Source organism: Acartia tonsa, unplaced genomic scaffold (assembly GCF_053477335.1).
Source record: "Acartia tonsa isolate MP-2025a unplaced genomic scaffold, ASM5347733v1 sca1, whole genome shotgun sequence".
Lineage (NCBI taxonomy): Eukaryota > Metazoa > Arthropoda > Copepoda > Calanoida > Acartiidae > Acartia > Acartia tonsa.
This window is the reverse complement of record NW_027649595.1, coordinates 230,648-244,980: the sequence shown is the minus strand read 5'-3', so window position 1 is coordinate 244,980 and position 14,333 is coordinate 230,648. Positions and strand designations below refer to the sequence as shown.

The 14,333-nt window shown below is 35.2% G+C and overlaps 1 long non-coding RNA gene across 1 annotated transcript; it reads right to left on the bottom strand.

Annotated features, from left to right (window-relative positions):
• Positions 1–468: 468 nt before the first annotated feature.
• On the bottom strand, positions 469–2,310 carry LOC145310466 (uncharacterized). The gene is made up of 3 exons (XR_013876556.1): positions 2,032–2,310; positions 1,188–1,265; positions 469–918 (listed from the first exon to the last, which is right to left on the bottom strand). It is a non-coding gene; the product is annotated as an uncharacterized LOC145310466 (long non-coding RNA).
• Between the last annotated feature and the right edge of the window lie 12,023 nt (positions 2,311–14,333).

The following is a 14,333-nucleotide window of genomic DNA, read 5'->3' as shown; positions in this document are numbered from 1 at the left end:
AAAATGTCGTATTCTTAACAGGTAGACTTTTTGGAGTAAGGAAATTATGTCATCACATTAATTTCATAGAAAGAACCTAAAAGTCTAATATATCTAGTAAATTTTATTTCGGAATTGTTTAACAAACATACTTAATTTAAGATTGCGTGATTTATTTCGAAATAGAAATATAAAACGTAAAAATTTATTATTTTTCAAAATCTTCTATTTATTTACCAAGTACTTCGTATATAAATATTAAGAAATTTGAATATTTAGAAAAATAGAAATAGGGATGTATTTTTGAACGAAGTGAGAGGGGAATTAATATCCTATTTTTGAAATAGAATTCTTGCACACGTATATAAATATTCCCCAATTTCAATATTTTCATATCTCTGAATTCCCTTCCAAATTTACTCGAAATACGATACGTTTAGGGTTTAGAATAGTTAATATTTAAAATATCTAGTAGACACATCATTGTTCTTTTATTTCTATCTTTATATTAGCTTCACCACAATCAACAAAACTGGTAGCAGCAGTAGGTGAAACTGTATTTTTAGTAGATTCTAACTTCTTGAGGTGACCAACTGATTTATTATGTATTGTCAATTGTGTTCTAGTTTTATAACATTTCTGGCAGAATTCACAAGAGTATGGCTTCTTTCCTGTATGAATCCTCTTGTGGACTTTTAACTCACTACTAGAACGGAAAGCTTTGTCACATGATCATAAGAGTAAGGCCTTTCTCCTGTATGGATCCTTTTATGTTCTTTTAATGCACTTTGATGTGAGAAAGCCTTTTCACATGTATCACAAGAGGATGGTTTCTCACCTGTATGAATTCTCATATATCTTGTTAAACTACTCTTCATCGAGAATTGCTTGCTGCAGATATGACACTTGTTCATGATGGATTCTTTATTGTTCTTGCACCTGAAATAAATTATGTTTAATGTAATGATTTTTGACCTTATTACTTCATGTACTAAGCTGTCCGTACATCAGTCACTACGTAGGTATAAGTATTAGATGTACTCTATGATCATCAAATTTTGTCACACTATCCTTCTTTATCCTCTCTCTAGTCACATGAGAGTGCTCATGTATATTGTATATAGATAAAGATAGACATCCTACATATTTAATTTTAACATTCTAAAGATTCTGCTACATAATATTTGTAATATAGAAAACTAACTTACTTTACTTTGCTAAACACAAATTACTCGTGTTTTCTTTCTTTTTATAATCTGAGGGTCTCAATTCATTTTCTATTCAGTCTGAAAATAAATATAAATATAATTTTACTAGAAACACAATAATAATAATTAAATCTGATTAATTGAATATAAGAAAATGAGAAATAGTAAAAATTAGAGAAGGTAGACATACCTTGCTCAATAGGATAGAAAAAAATGTATAAATAGAAACAATTTTTATACAATTTAGTTGTAATATACTCAATTTTTAAAGGGGAGGGGGGGCCTAATGACATCTATTCCTAAATCGTGAGCAAATGGTTTAAATATTTAGCTAGACCCTTCAAACTTGGTATATAAGCCTAGTCCTATAGGTATTAAATCTAAATGGCAAAAAAATCCAAAATTTTTTATTTTAAGGTTATGTTAGGTAAGAAAAACCCTGCGGAAATGGGGTTTTTAGGCTATTTTTGGTCTATTTTGATGAGGAAACTTACTTTAAATTGTTTTTTCTTTGGGCTTTACTTAAATACACTGTATCTATTCATATGGACATTATTTAAGATGAAAAAGCAAGTCTTTCTCTTAACTCATTAAATGCACTCTGTGAAGAAAAGAACTTGTGAAATTTAAAAAAAAAAATTAAAGATGGTCTGTAAGAATTGTTTGTTATCAAACTTAGAAATGAAAAGTTTGTCTCAAAAAGTAGTCTTAGTATCAACAAAAATTTGCCTAAGATAATTTGACAAGAAAGAGCATTAACGAAAATAGAATTTGAGAAGAAAGTTATCTCATACCATTTTTAAACAGTTCTATTGATTTGTTTTCTCATCAAAATAATACATACCTGTTGGTACAATAAAGAGTTCAATTCAAATAAATCTTTTTTCAAATCATTTCATTTCATTCTTTTATCTAAAAAATAATAAGTATGTTGCAAGAAACTTTATTTATTTACTCATTTACAAATTATATCAAATCTTAGATACAAACATAATACAGATCTTGCTAAAAGACGTTGACAACAAATTCGCAATTAAGGTTCATGCATTTATCAAACATTTTTATTTTTATCTGCTAAGACAAATTCTTCACTCTAAATTCCTTCTTACTCCTTTATTTCCTTTACACTTATGTTGATCACACCCCACCCGAAGGTGTGTTAGGTTAGAAAAAACCCCCCGCAGAAACGGTTTACATAGGATGTACTGGGACCTCATGGTGGTTTCAGAACATGCTTTCCCTAAATTGAGTTAGTAGCTTCCTATAGTAGAAAATTTTAAAATTACTTTTGGTGATCAAATTTTACTTTTAGTTTTAGACTAACTTCACCTAACCTGCTTTATTGTCTTATTTTGTCTTTCATGTTTATCATGCAAATTCGCTCACATTACAGTTGAAATGACAGATATTGGAGTTTTATTAAAAGGTCTCTAAAATTTTTCTAGCTCTAATACTTTTTGATATATCTTATTTCAAAGTTTTGCTGTAAAATCATCTTTTCCAAAGCAAAAAGTTGAAAAATAATATTAGTTATATTAGAGAAAATTACAGGTATCTTCATCTAAATCTCTCTAATATTGCTCCAAATTGACCAAATTGGACAGTTAAGGTGCCTAAAACTATCTACATTCAATGGAAAATCCAAATACATATTTTTAAAGACTATATAAGCCAATAGGAGCATACTGAAGTGATTTTTATTAATGCTAAATGAAAAAATATTTCCTGTTTTTTTTAAATAAATTGAAATATATTCGACTTTAGCAAGGATTTTAAGGTAAGTTATGGTGTATAAAGTTGTCACTTTGTAATTAGAAAGCCAATAAAACACAATCATCTGATATTTTGAACAAATAGAAACATATCTTAAGAAAAATAGACATAATCATAGGAAATAAACTAAAAATTGGTTAGAATTTTAAGCATTTCCAAGCAGTTTACAAATGTAATCTTCTAATTCTAGTAATGTTTTCTAAGAATAGTTTATTGGCCTTTTAAATTTCTTATAACATTATGAAAAAAAATTAGTTTTTGCCACCTTAACTAAGAAAACATAGTAATTAAAAGACTTTCATAAATGATCTCACATATAATAAAAGAAACAATTTATTCTTAGGCCACACTTTTTTGTTAATATACACTATTAGGTACTTTAAACTAGTACTGTGATTTTTAAAATCATAAATCATAATTAATTAGGATTTTCTATTAACTTAAAACACCTTTTACATTATTAAAAATGACTTAAAAGTGATTTTTAATTAATTAAATTACATTTGTTTTTTTTGATATTACATTTTAGCGTTCTCCTGTTGACTTATAAAGTCTCAAAAAGTGTGGATTTGGATTGTCCATTGAATGTAGATAGTTTTAGGCACCTTAACTGTCCAATTTGGTCAATTTGGAGCAATATTAGAGAGATTTAAATGAAGATACTTGTAATTTACTCTAAAATAACTAATTTTATATTTCAACTTTTTGCTGTGTAAAAGATGATTTTTAGCAATACTTTGAAATAAGATATCTCAAAAAGTATTAGAGCTAGAAAAATGTTAGAGACCTTTTTATAAAGCTCCAATATCTATCATTTCAACTGTAATTTGAGCGAATTTGCATGATAAAAATGAAAGGCAAAATAAGACAATAAAGCAGGTTAGGTGAAGGTAGTCTAAAAATAAAAGTAAAATTTGATCACCAAAAGTAATTTTAAAATTTTCTACTATGGGAAGCTACTAACTAAATTTAGGGAAAGCATGTTCTGAAACCACCATGAGGTCCCAGTACATCCTGTGTAAACCATTTCTACGGGGGGTTTTTTCTAACCTAACACGCCTTCGGGTGGGGTGTGTGATGGATAGAGGATCCTCATCAAGAGTTTCTTCTTCTTTTATTTCTTGCTTAATATCAGCTTCTCCACAATCAACAAAACTGGTTAAAGCAATAGGTGGATCTGCATTCTTAATAGATTCTAACTTCTTGAGATGTTTAGCTGTTTTAATATGTCTTGACAAGTCTGAACTGGAGTAGTAAGATTTCTGGCATAATTCACAAGAGTATGGCTTTTCTCCTGTATGGATCCTTTTATGAATTGTTAGCTGAGGATTTGTACAGAAAGTCTTTTCACATGTATCACAAGAGTATGGCTTCTCACCTGTATGGATCCTCTTGTGCTTTGTTAAGTCACTATTGTCCGAAAATGCACTTCACAAAAATCGCATTTGAATGGTTTCTCTCCTATATGTATTCTCACATGTCTTGTCAAATCGCTCTTTTTAGAGAATTTCTTGCAGCAGATATGACACTTATTCATGGTGGATTCTTAATTGTTCTTGCACCTGGAATAGATAATATATGATGTAATAATTGTGTAGAGTTGAAAATAATAATTTCAATCCTTTTTATTTTTTAGGAATCATTTCAAATACTGATTATATTGGACTCTATAATTAAGGTGTGTCCATATGTCTGTCAATGAGTAGGTAAAAGTACTCTACGAGAACTATCTCCTTACATCCATATTTTATTTAGTATGTCTACTCTATATGCAGGGTGTGCCAATCACTATGTAGGTAAAAGTATTCCAAATATGCTGTGTGTTTTATATAATGTTTATCTTTTGCTTTTTAAAATACAAAATAAATATGAAGCAGTGATGGCAAAATCCATTAGTAGCGTAGCACAAAAAATTATTGGAGGACAAATGGACAATGTGAATTATCAAGCAAATATTCAGCGATCAAAGAATAGGAGAGGAAGAAAACTAATGACTTATGACATTCATGAAACTTTCATAAAATACACTTTTGAGTTTTTGTTGCATGACTGACAGACTAACAGACAAAGTAAGTTGTATATTGAATGAAAGAGTATCTTCACAAAAAAATGGTGAACAATGGGATAAATTTTTTTCTGCTTATTTTCAGTCTAAATTCCATCCATATTTTATTTAGCATAACTACTCTACATGTTGGGTGTGTCCATCACTATGAAGGAAAAGTAATACGGATGTACTTTATGAAAACTATCTGCTTACATCCATATCTTTTTTAGTATATCTACTCTAAATGTAGTCAGTGTCCGTCACTATGCAGGAAAAGTGTTCCGGATGTACTATTAATATGAAAACTCTCTCCTTACATCCATATCTTATTTAGTATAGCTACTCTATATGTAGGGTGTGTCCATCAATATGTAAGTAAAAGTATTTAAAAAATTCAGTGCTGTTTTATTTAATGTTATGGACAAAATTATCTTTGTACTTGTTAAAACTAACTTACTTTAATTTTCTGAACTGAGACTATGTGTGGTTTGTTTCTCTTTATGTTGACTTCTGTTTCAAAAATTTCATTTTACTTTTTGTCTGAAAAAAGAAAAAATTATTAGTTCATAAGTAGATCTAATTTAATTAAAAGAAGGTATATAGGTATATTTTTTTCATTTAAGAGAAGGACAGAAAAAATGTATATACAGAAACAGTAATTACATGATTTAGTTAAAATTAAATTAATTTTTAATATTTTTTTATCAATTAGTATTCATGAAACTTAGGTTAGAGTAAATTCGGTATGTACAAGGTAGCCCTGTAAGGTTAGGACGACACAGGTTTATGTTTACATCAAATCTTAAATATATTACAGCACTTGCTAAAAGATGTTTGGAACAAATTCACAATCTAGTTTCATTCATTTATCATTTTTATCTACCTAAAAGAATTCTTCACTCTCACTTCCTTCTTCCTCCTTTATTTCCTCTTTTATAATTACTTCCACACTCTCAGCCTCCATCTTTATAGAGAGAGGATCCTCATCAAGAATTTCTTCTTCTTTTATTTCTAGTTTTGTATTAGCTTCACAACAATCAACAAAACTGGTAGAAGTAGAAGGTGGAACTGAGTTTTTAACAGATTCTAACTGTTTGAAATGTCTAGCTGATTTTTCATGTCTTGATAGGTCTGAACTTTTGTTAAAAGATTTCTTGCATATTTCACAAGAATATGGTTTCTCTCCTGTATGGATTCTCTTATGATGAATTAAGTGACTTTGTTGTGAGAAGGTCTTTTCACATAAATCACATTTAAATTGCCTTTCCCCTGTATGAATCCTCTTATGAAGAGTTAAACTACTTTGATGTGAGAAAGTCTTTTCACATTTATCACAAGAGTATGGCTTCTCTCCTGTATGGATCCTTTTATGGAGAACTAAATTACTCTGTTGTGAGAAAGTCTTTTCACATGTATGACAAGAGTATGGCTTCTCTCCTGAGTGGTTTCTCTTATGGACAGTTAACTCATAACTTGTCCGGACAGCCTTATCACATGTATCACATTTGAATGGTTTTTCACCTGTATGAATTTTCACATGTACTGTTAAATTGCTCTTTTTAGAGAATTCCTTGCTACAGATATGACACTTGTTCATGATGGTTTTTTATTGTTCTTACACCTAAAATAAACAATATTTAATTTGAAAGTTAAATAGAAATTATTCTGCACATCAGTCACTATGTAGGAATAATTATTAGATGTACTCTATATCCTTCTTTATCTATACACACCCCACCCGAAGGCGTGTTAGGTTAGAAAAAACCCCCCGTAGAAATGGTTTACACAGGATGTACTGGGACCTCATGGTGGTTTCAGAACATGCTTTCCCTAAATTTAGTTAGTAGCTTCCCATAGTAGAAAATTTTAAAATTACTTTTGGTGATCAAATTTTACTTTTATTTTTAGACTACCTTCACCTAACCTGCTTTATTGTCTTATTTTGCCTTTCATTTTTATCATGCAAATTCGCTCAAATTACAGTTGAAATGATAGATATTGGAGCTTTATAAAAAGGTCTCTAACATTTTTCTAGCTCTAATACTTTTTGAGATATCTTATTTCAAAGTATTGCTAAAAATCATCTTTTACACAGCAAAAAGTTGAAATATAAAATTAGTTATTTTAGAGTAAATTACAAGTATCTTCATTTAAATCTCTCTAATATTGCTCCAAATTGACCAAATTGGACAGTTAAGGTGCCTAAAACTATCTACATTCAATGGACAATCCAAATCCACACTTTTTGAGACTTTATAAGTCAACAGGAGAACGCTAAAATGTAATATCAAAAAAAACAAATGTAATTTAATTAATTAAAAATCACTTTTAAGTCATTTTTAATAATGTAAAAGGTGTTTTAAGTTAATAGAAAATCCTAATTAATTATGATTTATGATTTTAAAAATCACAGTACTAGTTTAAAGTACCTAATAGTGTATATTAACAAAAAAGTGTGGCCTAAGAATAAATTGTTTCTTTTATTATATGTGAGATCATTTATGAAAGTCTTTTAATTACTATGTTTTCTTAGTTAAGGTGGCAAAAACTAATTTTTTTTCATAATGTTATAAGAAATTTAAAAGGCCATTAAACTATTCTTAGAAAACATTACTAGAATTAGAAGATTACATTTGTAAACTGCTTGGAAATGCTTAAAATTCTAACCAATTTTTAGTTTATTTCCTATGATTATGTCTATTTTTCTTAAGATATGTTTCTATTTGTTCAAAATATCAGATGATTGTGTTTTATTGGCTTTCTAATTACAAAGTGACAACTTTATACACCATAACTTACCTTAAAATCCTTGCTAAAGTCGAATATATTTCAATTTATTTAAAAAAAACAGGAAATATTTTTTCATTTAGCATTAATAAAAATCACTTCAGTATGCTCCTATTGGCTTATATAGTCTTTAAAAATATGTATTTGGATTTTCCATTGAATGTAGATAGTTTTAGGCACCTTAACTGTCCAATTTGGTCAATTTGGAGCAATATTAGAGAGATTTAGATGAAGATACCTGTAATTTTCTCTAATATAACTAATATTATTTTTCAACTTTTTGCTTTGGAAAAGATGATTTTACAGCAAAACTTTGAAATAAGATATATCAAAAAGTATTAGAGCTAGAAAAATTTTAGAGACCTTTTAATAAAACTCCAATATCTGTCATTTCAACTGTAATGTGAGCGAATTTGCATGATAAACATGAAAGACAAAATAAGACAATAAAGCAGGTTAGGTGAAGTTAGTCTAAAACTAAAAGTAAAATTTGATCACCAAAAGTAATTTTAAAATTTTCTACTATAGGAAGCTACTAACTCAATTTAGGGAAAGCATGTTCTGAAACCACCATGAGGTCCCAGTACATCCTATGTAAACCGTTTCTGCGGGGGGTTTTTTCTAACCTAACACACCTTCGGGTGGGGTGTGTATAGTCACGTGGAAGCTCCCAGCTATATACATGCCACACACAAATACCTTATATATAAAATAGTATCTTAGGAATACATATAAACTTTTGATGGTTTGTTATGGACAAAATTTATTCTTGTACATGTTAAAAACTAACTTACTATGTTTGTTAACTCTTTATTAGAGTTTTGTTTCTCTATATGTTGTTAATCACTACAGTTTAAAGTTTTGAGTCTTATTTCATTTTATATTTTATCTGAAAATAGATATAATTATTATTTTACAAGCAACATAAGTTTGATAATGACCAAATAATGAAATTATAAATTGATAAAACAAGATATATTTATCTGTTATAATACTTTTACAAATTATTGAAAATGTTTTTGTGAAACAACTCAGATTAGACAAATGACAGGTTTATAACATGAACATTACTGGCATTTTTATAATAATAACAAAAGAATACATAAAATACGTAAAATTGTTATAAAATTAAATGATATTATAATAATCTGATAATAATAAGAGATTAAATGAAATAAAAGTTAAAAAGAGCAAAACAAATAAGTTAAATGAACAGTAACAGTTTTGGTTTATCTCAAAAACAATATGATAATAAACAAACCTTTGTACAGCAAACAACCATGATAAAGAAGGTTGACAAGGATTAGATGTGATTTAATCGAAATATATTCCTAAAAATTGAGCTGTGTGTTTTTCATTGGATAGTCTCTTTTCAACAACATCGCTGTGTATTATTCCATGATAATAAATTGATCTTTCTATTAAATATAATCATTGCTAATCTATACTTATCATACTCTAGAAAATATTGGATGGGCCACTAAACTAATAACATTATCTCGTTAAGGGAACTTTGTGGAACTATCAGTTAAGCTAAAAAGATATTTTTGAAAATCGGGAAAAATACTAAAAATTGAGATTAACATCATTTAAATAAGGTCCGAGGGTGCAAGCTTTTCCGCAGTGGACCTATCCGGGGAGGAGGAGAAGAAGATGTACACCCCCGGGCAAACCTGCACCAAACCACCTGTTCTGACAGCCATGTCTCCCGTCCGGGTTTCCCCCACGGGGCTGGCCTAAAGGGCTTTTAAGTCAGCCCCTGTCAGCTCTGGAGGCCTTGGAGGCCTTTCAACTCCAACCCTCCATAACCACATCCAACATCACCCCCCCTCCTCCCCTCATCCTCTCTGGCGACATCCATCCAAATCCTGGTCCCAAATACCCTTGCTCTACCTGCTCCCGCAACATAACCCGCTCCTCTGGTGCCTTCCTCTGTAACTCCTGCCAACTTTGGGTTCATCCCAAATGTTCCCTCCTCTCATCCAAATCCGAATACAATTCTAACTGGTCCTGTCCACCCTGCATCTCTGCCTCCCCTACCCCCTTCTCACCCATCTCCCCCCAACAATCAACACCCCCACCTAAATCCCGTGGCCCCAAATTTCCATGCCCTATCTGTTCCTTAGGTGTTACTAAATCCACTGGCTCCTTCCAATGTAACTCCTGCCTCCAATGGGTCCACCCCAAATGTTCCCTCCTTCCATCCTCCACCCACTACTCCCCCTTCTGGATATGCCCCTCCTGTTCCCCCCAAAACTCCCTCCCTCCCTCACCCTCCACACCCAACTCCCCGTCTCCCCCACCTTCCCCAACAGCACCTCCATCACCACCACACCCTCAATCACCCCCGCCCCCTCCTCCCCCCACCCCTGCCCCCCGCAAACCTCCTGGTAAACCTTTCATCCTCCAATTAAACTGTAATGGTCTCCTTACCACCCAAGATGAACTCCACAACCTTATTTCAACCCTTAACATCCCAATTACCTGCCTCCAAGAAACTAAACTCTCCTGCAAATCCAATCCTAAACCCCTCCCTGGCTATAACTTCATCAGGAAGGATCGACAAGACCGACCTGGTGGAGGAATAGCCTTCCTCATTGCTGAAGACATCCCCTTCACACGCCTTAACCTCAACCACCTCTCCAATGGCCCCCTTGAGGTTGATGGCATCCAAATCTCCCGCAATGGCTCCCCTCTACAAATCATCAACCTTTACCTCCCCCCACACTCCTCCTGCCCCCCACAATACACCCCTGACTTTAACCTCCTTTTTGAAAATCCAAATGACCTTATCCTAGTCGGTGACTTCAATGCCCACAACCCTGCCTGGAACTCCATTACCCTTGACCAATCTGCCATGAATCGTGGGGAGGCTCTGCTGGAAGCTCTCAATGAGAGCAGCCTTTGCCTCCTCAACGAGGATTCCCCTACCCGCCTTCCCCCCAATGGCCAACCTACCTCCCCTGACCTTTCCTTATGCTCTGCCCACCTTGCCCTTGATTTCTCCTGGCACACCCTTACCACCCTCCGTTCTGATCACCTTCCCATTCTCCTCTCCATTCCCGAAATCACCAGAACCCCCCGCCCTGTCAAAACCTTCCACAACTTCCATAAAGCAGACTGGGACACCTTTACCCTAGAAACTGAAACCCTTTTTGAAGACCTTCCTGACCCTTACTCCTGCTCCCAAGGTGAAGCCACTTTCCGCCAAATCCTCCAAACTGCCTCCAAACACACTGTTCCTGCTGGCTTCATCAAAAATTCCAACCCTACCCTTCCTCAGTCTGCTAAACCCCTTATCCAGCAAAGAGACTCCTTAAGAGAAACCAACCCCCATGATCCTCAAATTCAAATCCTTAATGACCAAATCTCCTCAATAGTAAACCAACATTCCAACAAAAAATGGCAAGAAACCCTTTCCAAATCCGACCATAGAACAAATCCTTCCAAATTCTGGTCCCTCCTCAAGTCCCTTTCCGGCAAAAACAACTCCCCTCCCTCCAACCAACCCATTTCCTTCAACAACAACAAAGTCCACACCTCCCACCTCCACATTGCCGAATCCTTCACCAGTCAATTCACCTCTGTCTCCCGTCATACTTCCAACCCTTTTTCCAGAAAAATTATCCGTAAAATCCGCCGCCGCAACCACCTCAACAGAAACTTCCAACCTTTTACCCCTGCCCTTGTCCTTGAAGCAATTAAAAATTCCTCCAATTCCTCTGCACTTGGCCCCGACAACCTTAACATCCTTCACCTTAAACACCTTGGTCCAAATGGCATCTCCTACCTCACTAAACTTTTCAACCTCTCCATCTCCGCTGCCAACATCCCTGCCATTTGGAAACTATCCAAAATCATTGCCCTCCTCAAACCTGGTAAACCCCCTGACCTTTCCACCTCCTACCGCCCAATCTCCCTCCTCTGTCCTGCAGCAAAAGTCCTTGAACGCCTACTCCTCCCCTACCTTAAACAATCCCTCTCCACCCACCCCTCACAACACGGCTTTAAACCCCTCCACTCCACCACCTCCTCCCTCCTCAACCTTTCCACCACCATTGCCAATGGCTTCAATCAAAACCTCCCCCCCAGCCGCACAACTGTTGCCTCCATCGACCTTTCCAAAGCATTTGACTGCATTCCCATCCACCTCCTTCTCCAAAAAATCTCCTCCTCCAACCTTCATCCCAACATCATTAGATGGCTATCCTGCTACTTGCGTGGCAGGATGGCTTTCTGTTCCTATCAAAACACCAATGCCTCTCCTAAAATTGTCCACACTGGCGTCCCCCAAGGCTCTGTTATCTCCCCAGTCCTCTTCAACTTCTACATAGCAGATGCCCCCCACATTCCCCCTGCCCACACCTCCTCATATGCCGACGACCTTAACTCCTTCCACTCCTCCCCTAACATCCCCCAGTCAGTTGAATCCATCAACTCCCACCTCTCCTCAATCGCTGACTGGGCCTCCACCAACGGCCTCTCCATAGCTCCCAACAAATCCACTGTCACCCTCTTCACTTCTGACCGCAAGCACCAATCCAACCTCCATCCTCAAGTCCAAATCAACGGCTCCACCCTTCCCCTTGAGAAAACCCCTAAAATCCTTGGAGTTACCTTTGACACCTTTTTCAATTTCAGTTCCCATGTCTCCACCATTTCCTCAAAAATTTCCTCCCGCCTTAGAATCCTCAAATGTCTGGCTGGCACCAAATGGGGCCACCAGAAGGAGACTCTCCTCACCACCTACAACACCCTCCTCCGCCCCATCACCACCTATGCCTGTCCTGTTTGGTTCCCTAACACCTCCAAAAACAACATTGACAAACTCCAAGTCCTCCAAAACCAAGCCCTCCGCATCTGTACTGGTTCCACTAAAAAATCTCCCATCAGCCACCTCCACCAAGAAACCAAAATCCTACCAGTACGGAACCACCTTTCCCTTCTTTGTTCCCAATACCTGGCCTCCTCCCTCCGCCCCTTCCACACATCCTTCCACAACGTCACAACCCCCCCTGGCCCTAGATCCAAAAAATCCACCCTTCAATCCATGTTCCTTCCTACTCTCCAACCTTTTCTTTCCCCCGACAACACCCTCCTTCCCACAAACTACAAATCCACAATCTCCAGACTCCACACCTCAGCTGTCACCCAAGCCATAAATTCTTACCCCCCTAATCCTGTCCTTAATCAAGCTCCCCCTGACATCAACCCCTCCGAAATCCAACTCCCCAGGCACTACAGAACCATCCTCTCCCAATTAAGATCCAACTATTGTCCTAAACTCCAAAGCTACCTCCATTCCATCAACGCTTCTCTTACCCCCAACTGCCCATCCTGTCCTGTTAATCCTACCCCAGAAACAGTCCAGCACCTCTTTTCATGCCCAAATAATCCTACAAATCTTACTCCTATGGACCTCTGGCAAAATCCCACCCATGTAGCTGCCTTCCTCTCCTCCCATCCAAGTTTCACCAGCCTTCCTCCCCTCCAACGCCCCCCTCCAGAGCCCCCACCATAAGCCCACGCCCCCCCCCCCTCACCCCACTGATGACTACCCGGACCGGAAACTGACTATGAGCAGCCAAAACAACACAACAAATAATCTCTTTAAACACTAAAAGCTTTAAAAAGTTTTGTTATTTATAAAAGGAAAATACTAGAAACTGTACATAAATGATATTGAAGTACATAAATTTAACTATTCATTCTTAAATCTCCAATGAGAAAATCTATAATTCAATGAAAATAATGTTTTTTTTTCAATCTGTGTCATAGTTTTATTGATAAGAATGAAAATCTTTATCCTGAATTCCTTCTTTTATTTCTTGTTTAATAGTTTTTTTTAATATTTTCAGTCTCCATGTTGATAGAGAGAGGATCCTCATCAAGAGTTTCTTCTTCTTTTATTTCTAGTTTAATATCAGCTTCACCACAATCAACAAAACTGGTAGAAGCAGAAAGTGAAACTTTGTCCTTAATAGATTCCACCTTGTTCAGATGTTTAGCTGTTTTATTATGTTTTGAAAAGTTAGAACAATGATTAAAATATTTTTGGCATAATTCACAAGAGTATGGCTTCTCTCCTGCATGAATCCTTATGTGTAAAGTTAATTCTTTTTGGTGTTTAAAAGTCTTTCCGCATGTATCACAAGAGTATGGCCTCGCTCCTGTATGGATTCTCTTATGATCAGCTAATGAACTTTGTTGTGAGAAAGACTTTTTACATGTATCACAAAAGTATGGCTTCTCTCCTGTATGGATCCTCTTATGAACTGCTAACTGTTGATTTGTACGAAAACCTTTTTCACATGTATCACAAAGGTATGGTTTCTCACCTATGTGGATCCTCTTGTGCTTAGTCAAGTCACTCCTGTCTGAAAACACCTGTTTACAAAAAATACATTTAAACGGGTTCTCGCCTGTATGAATTCTCATGTGTGCTGTTAAAATACCATCCTCTGAAAATGGTTCTTCACATAATTCACATTTGAATGGCTTGTTTTCTTCATGAATTTCTAAATGCATTAGCAAATCAC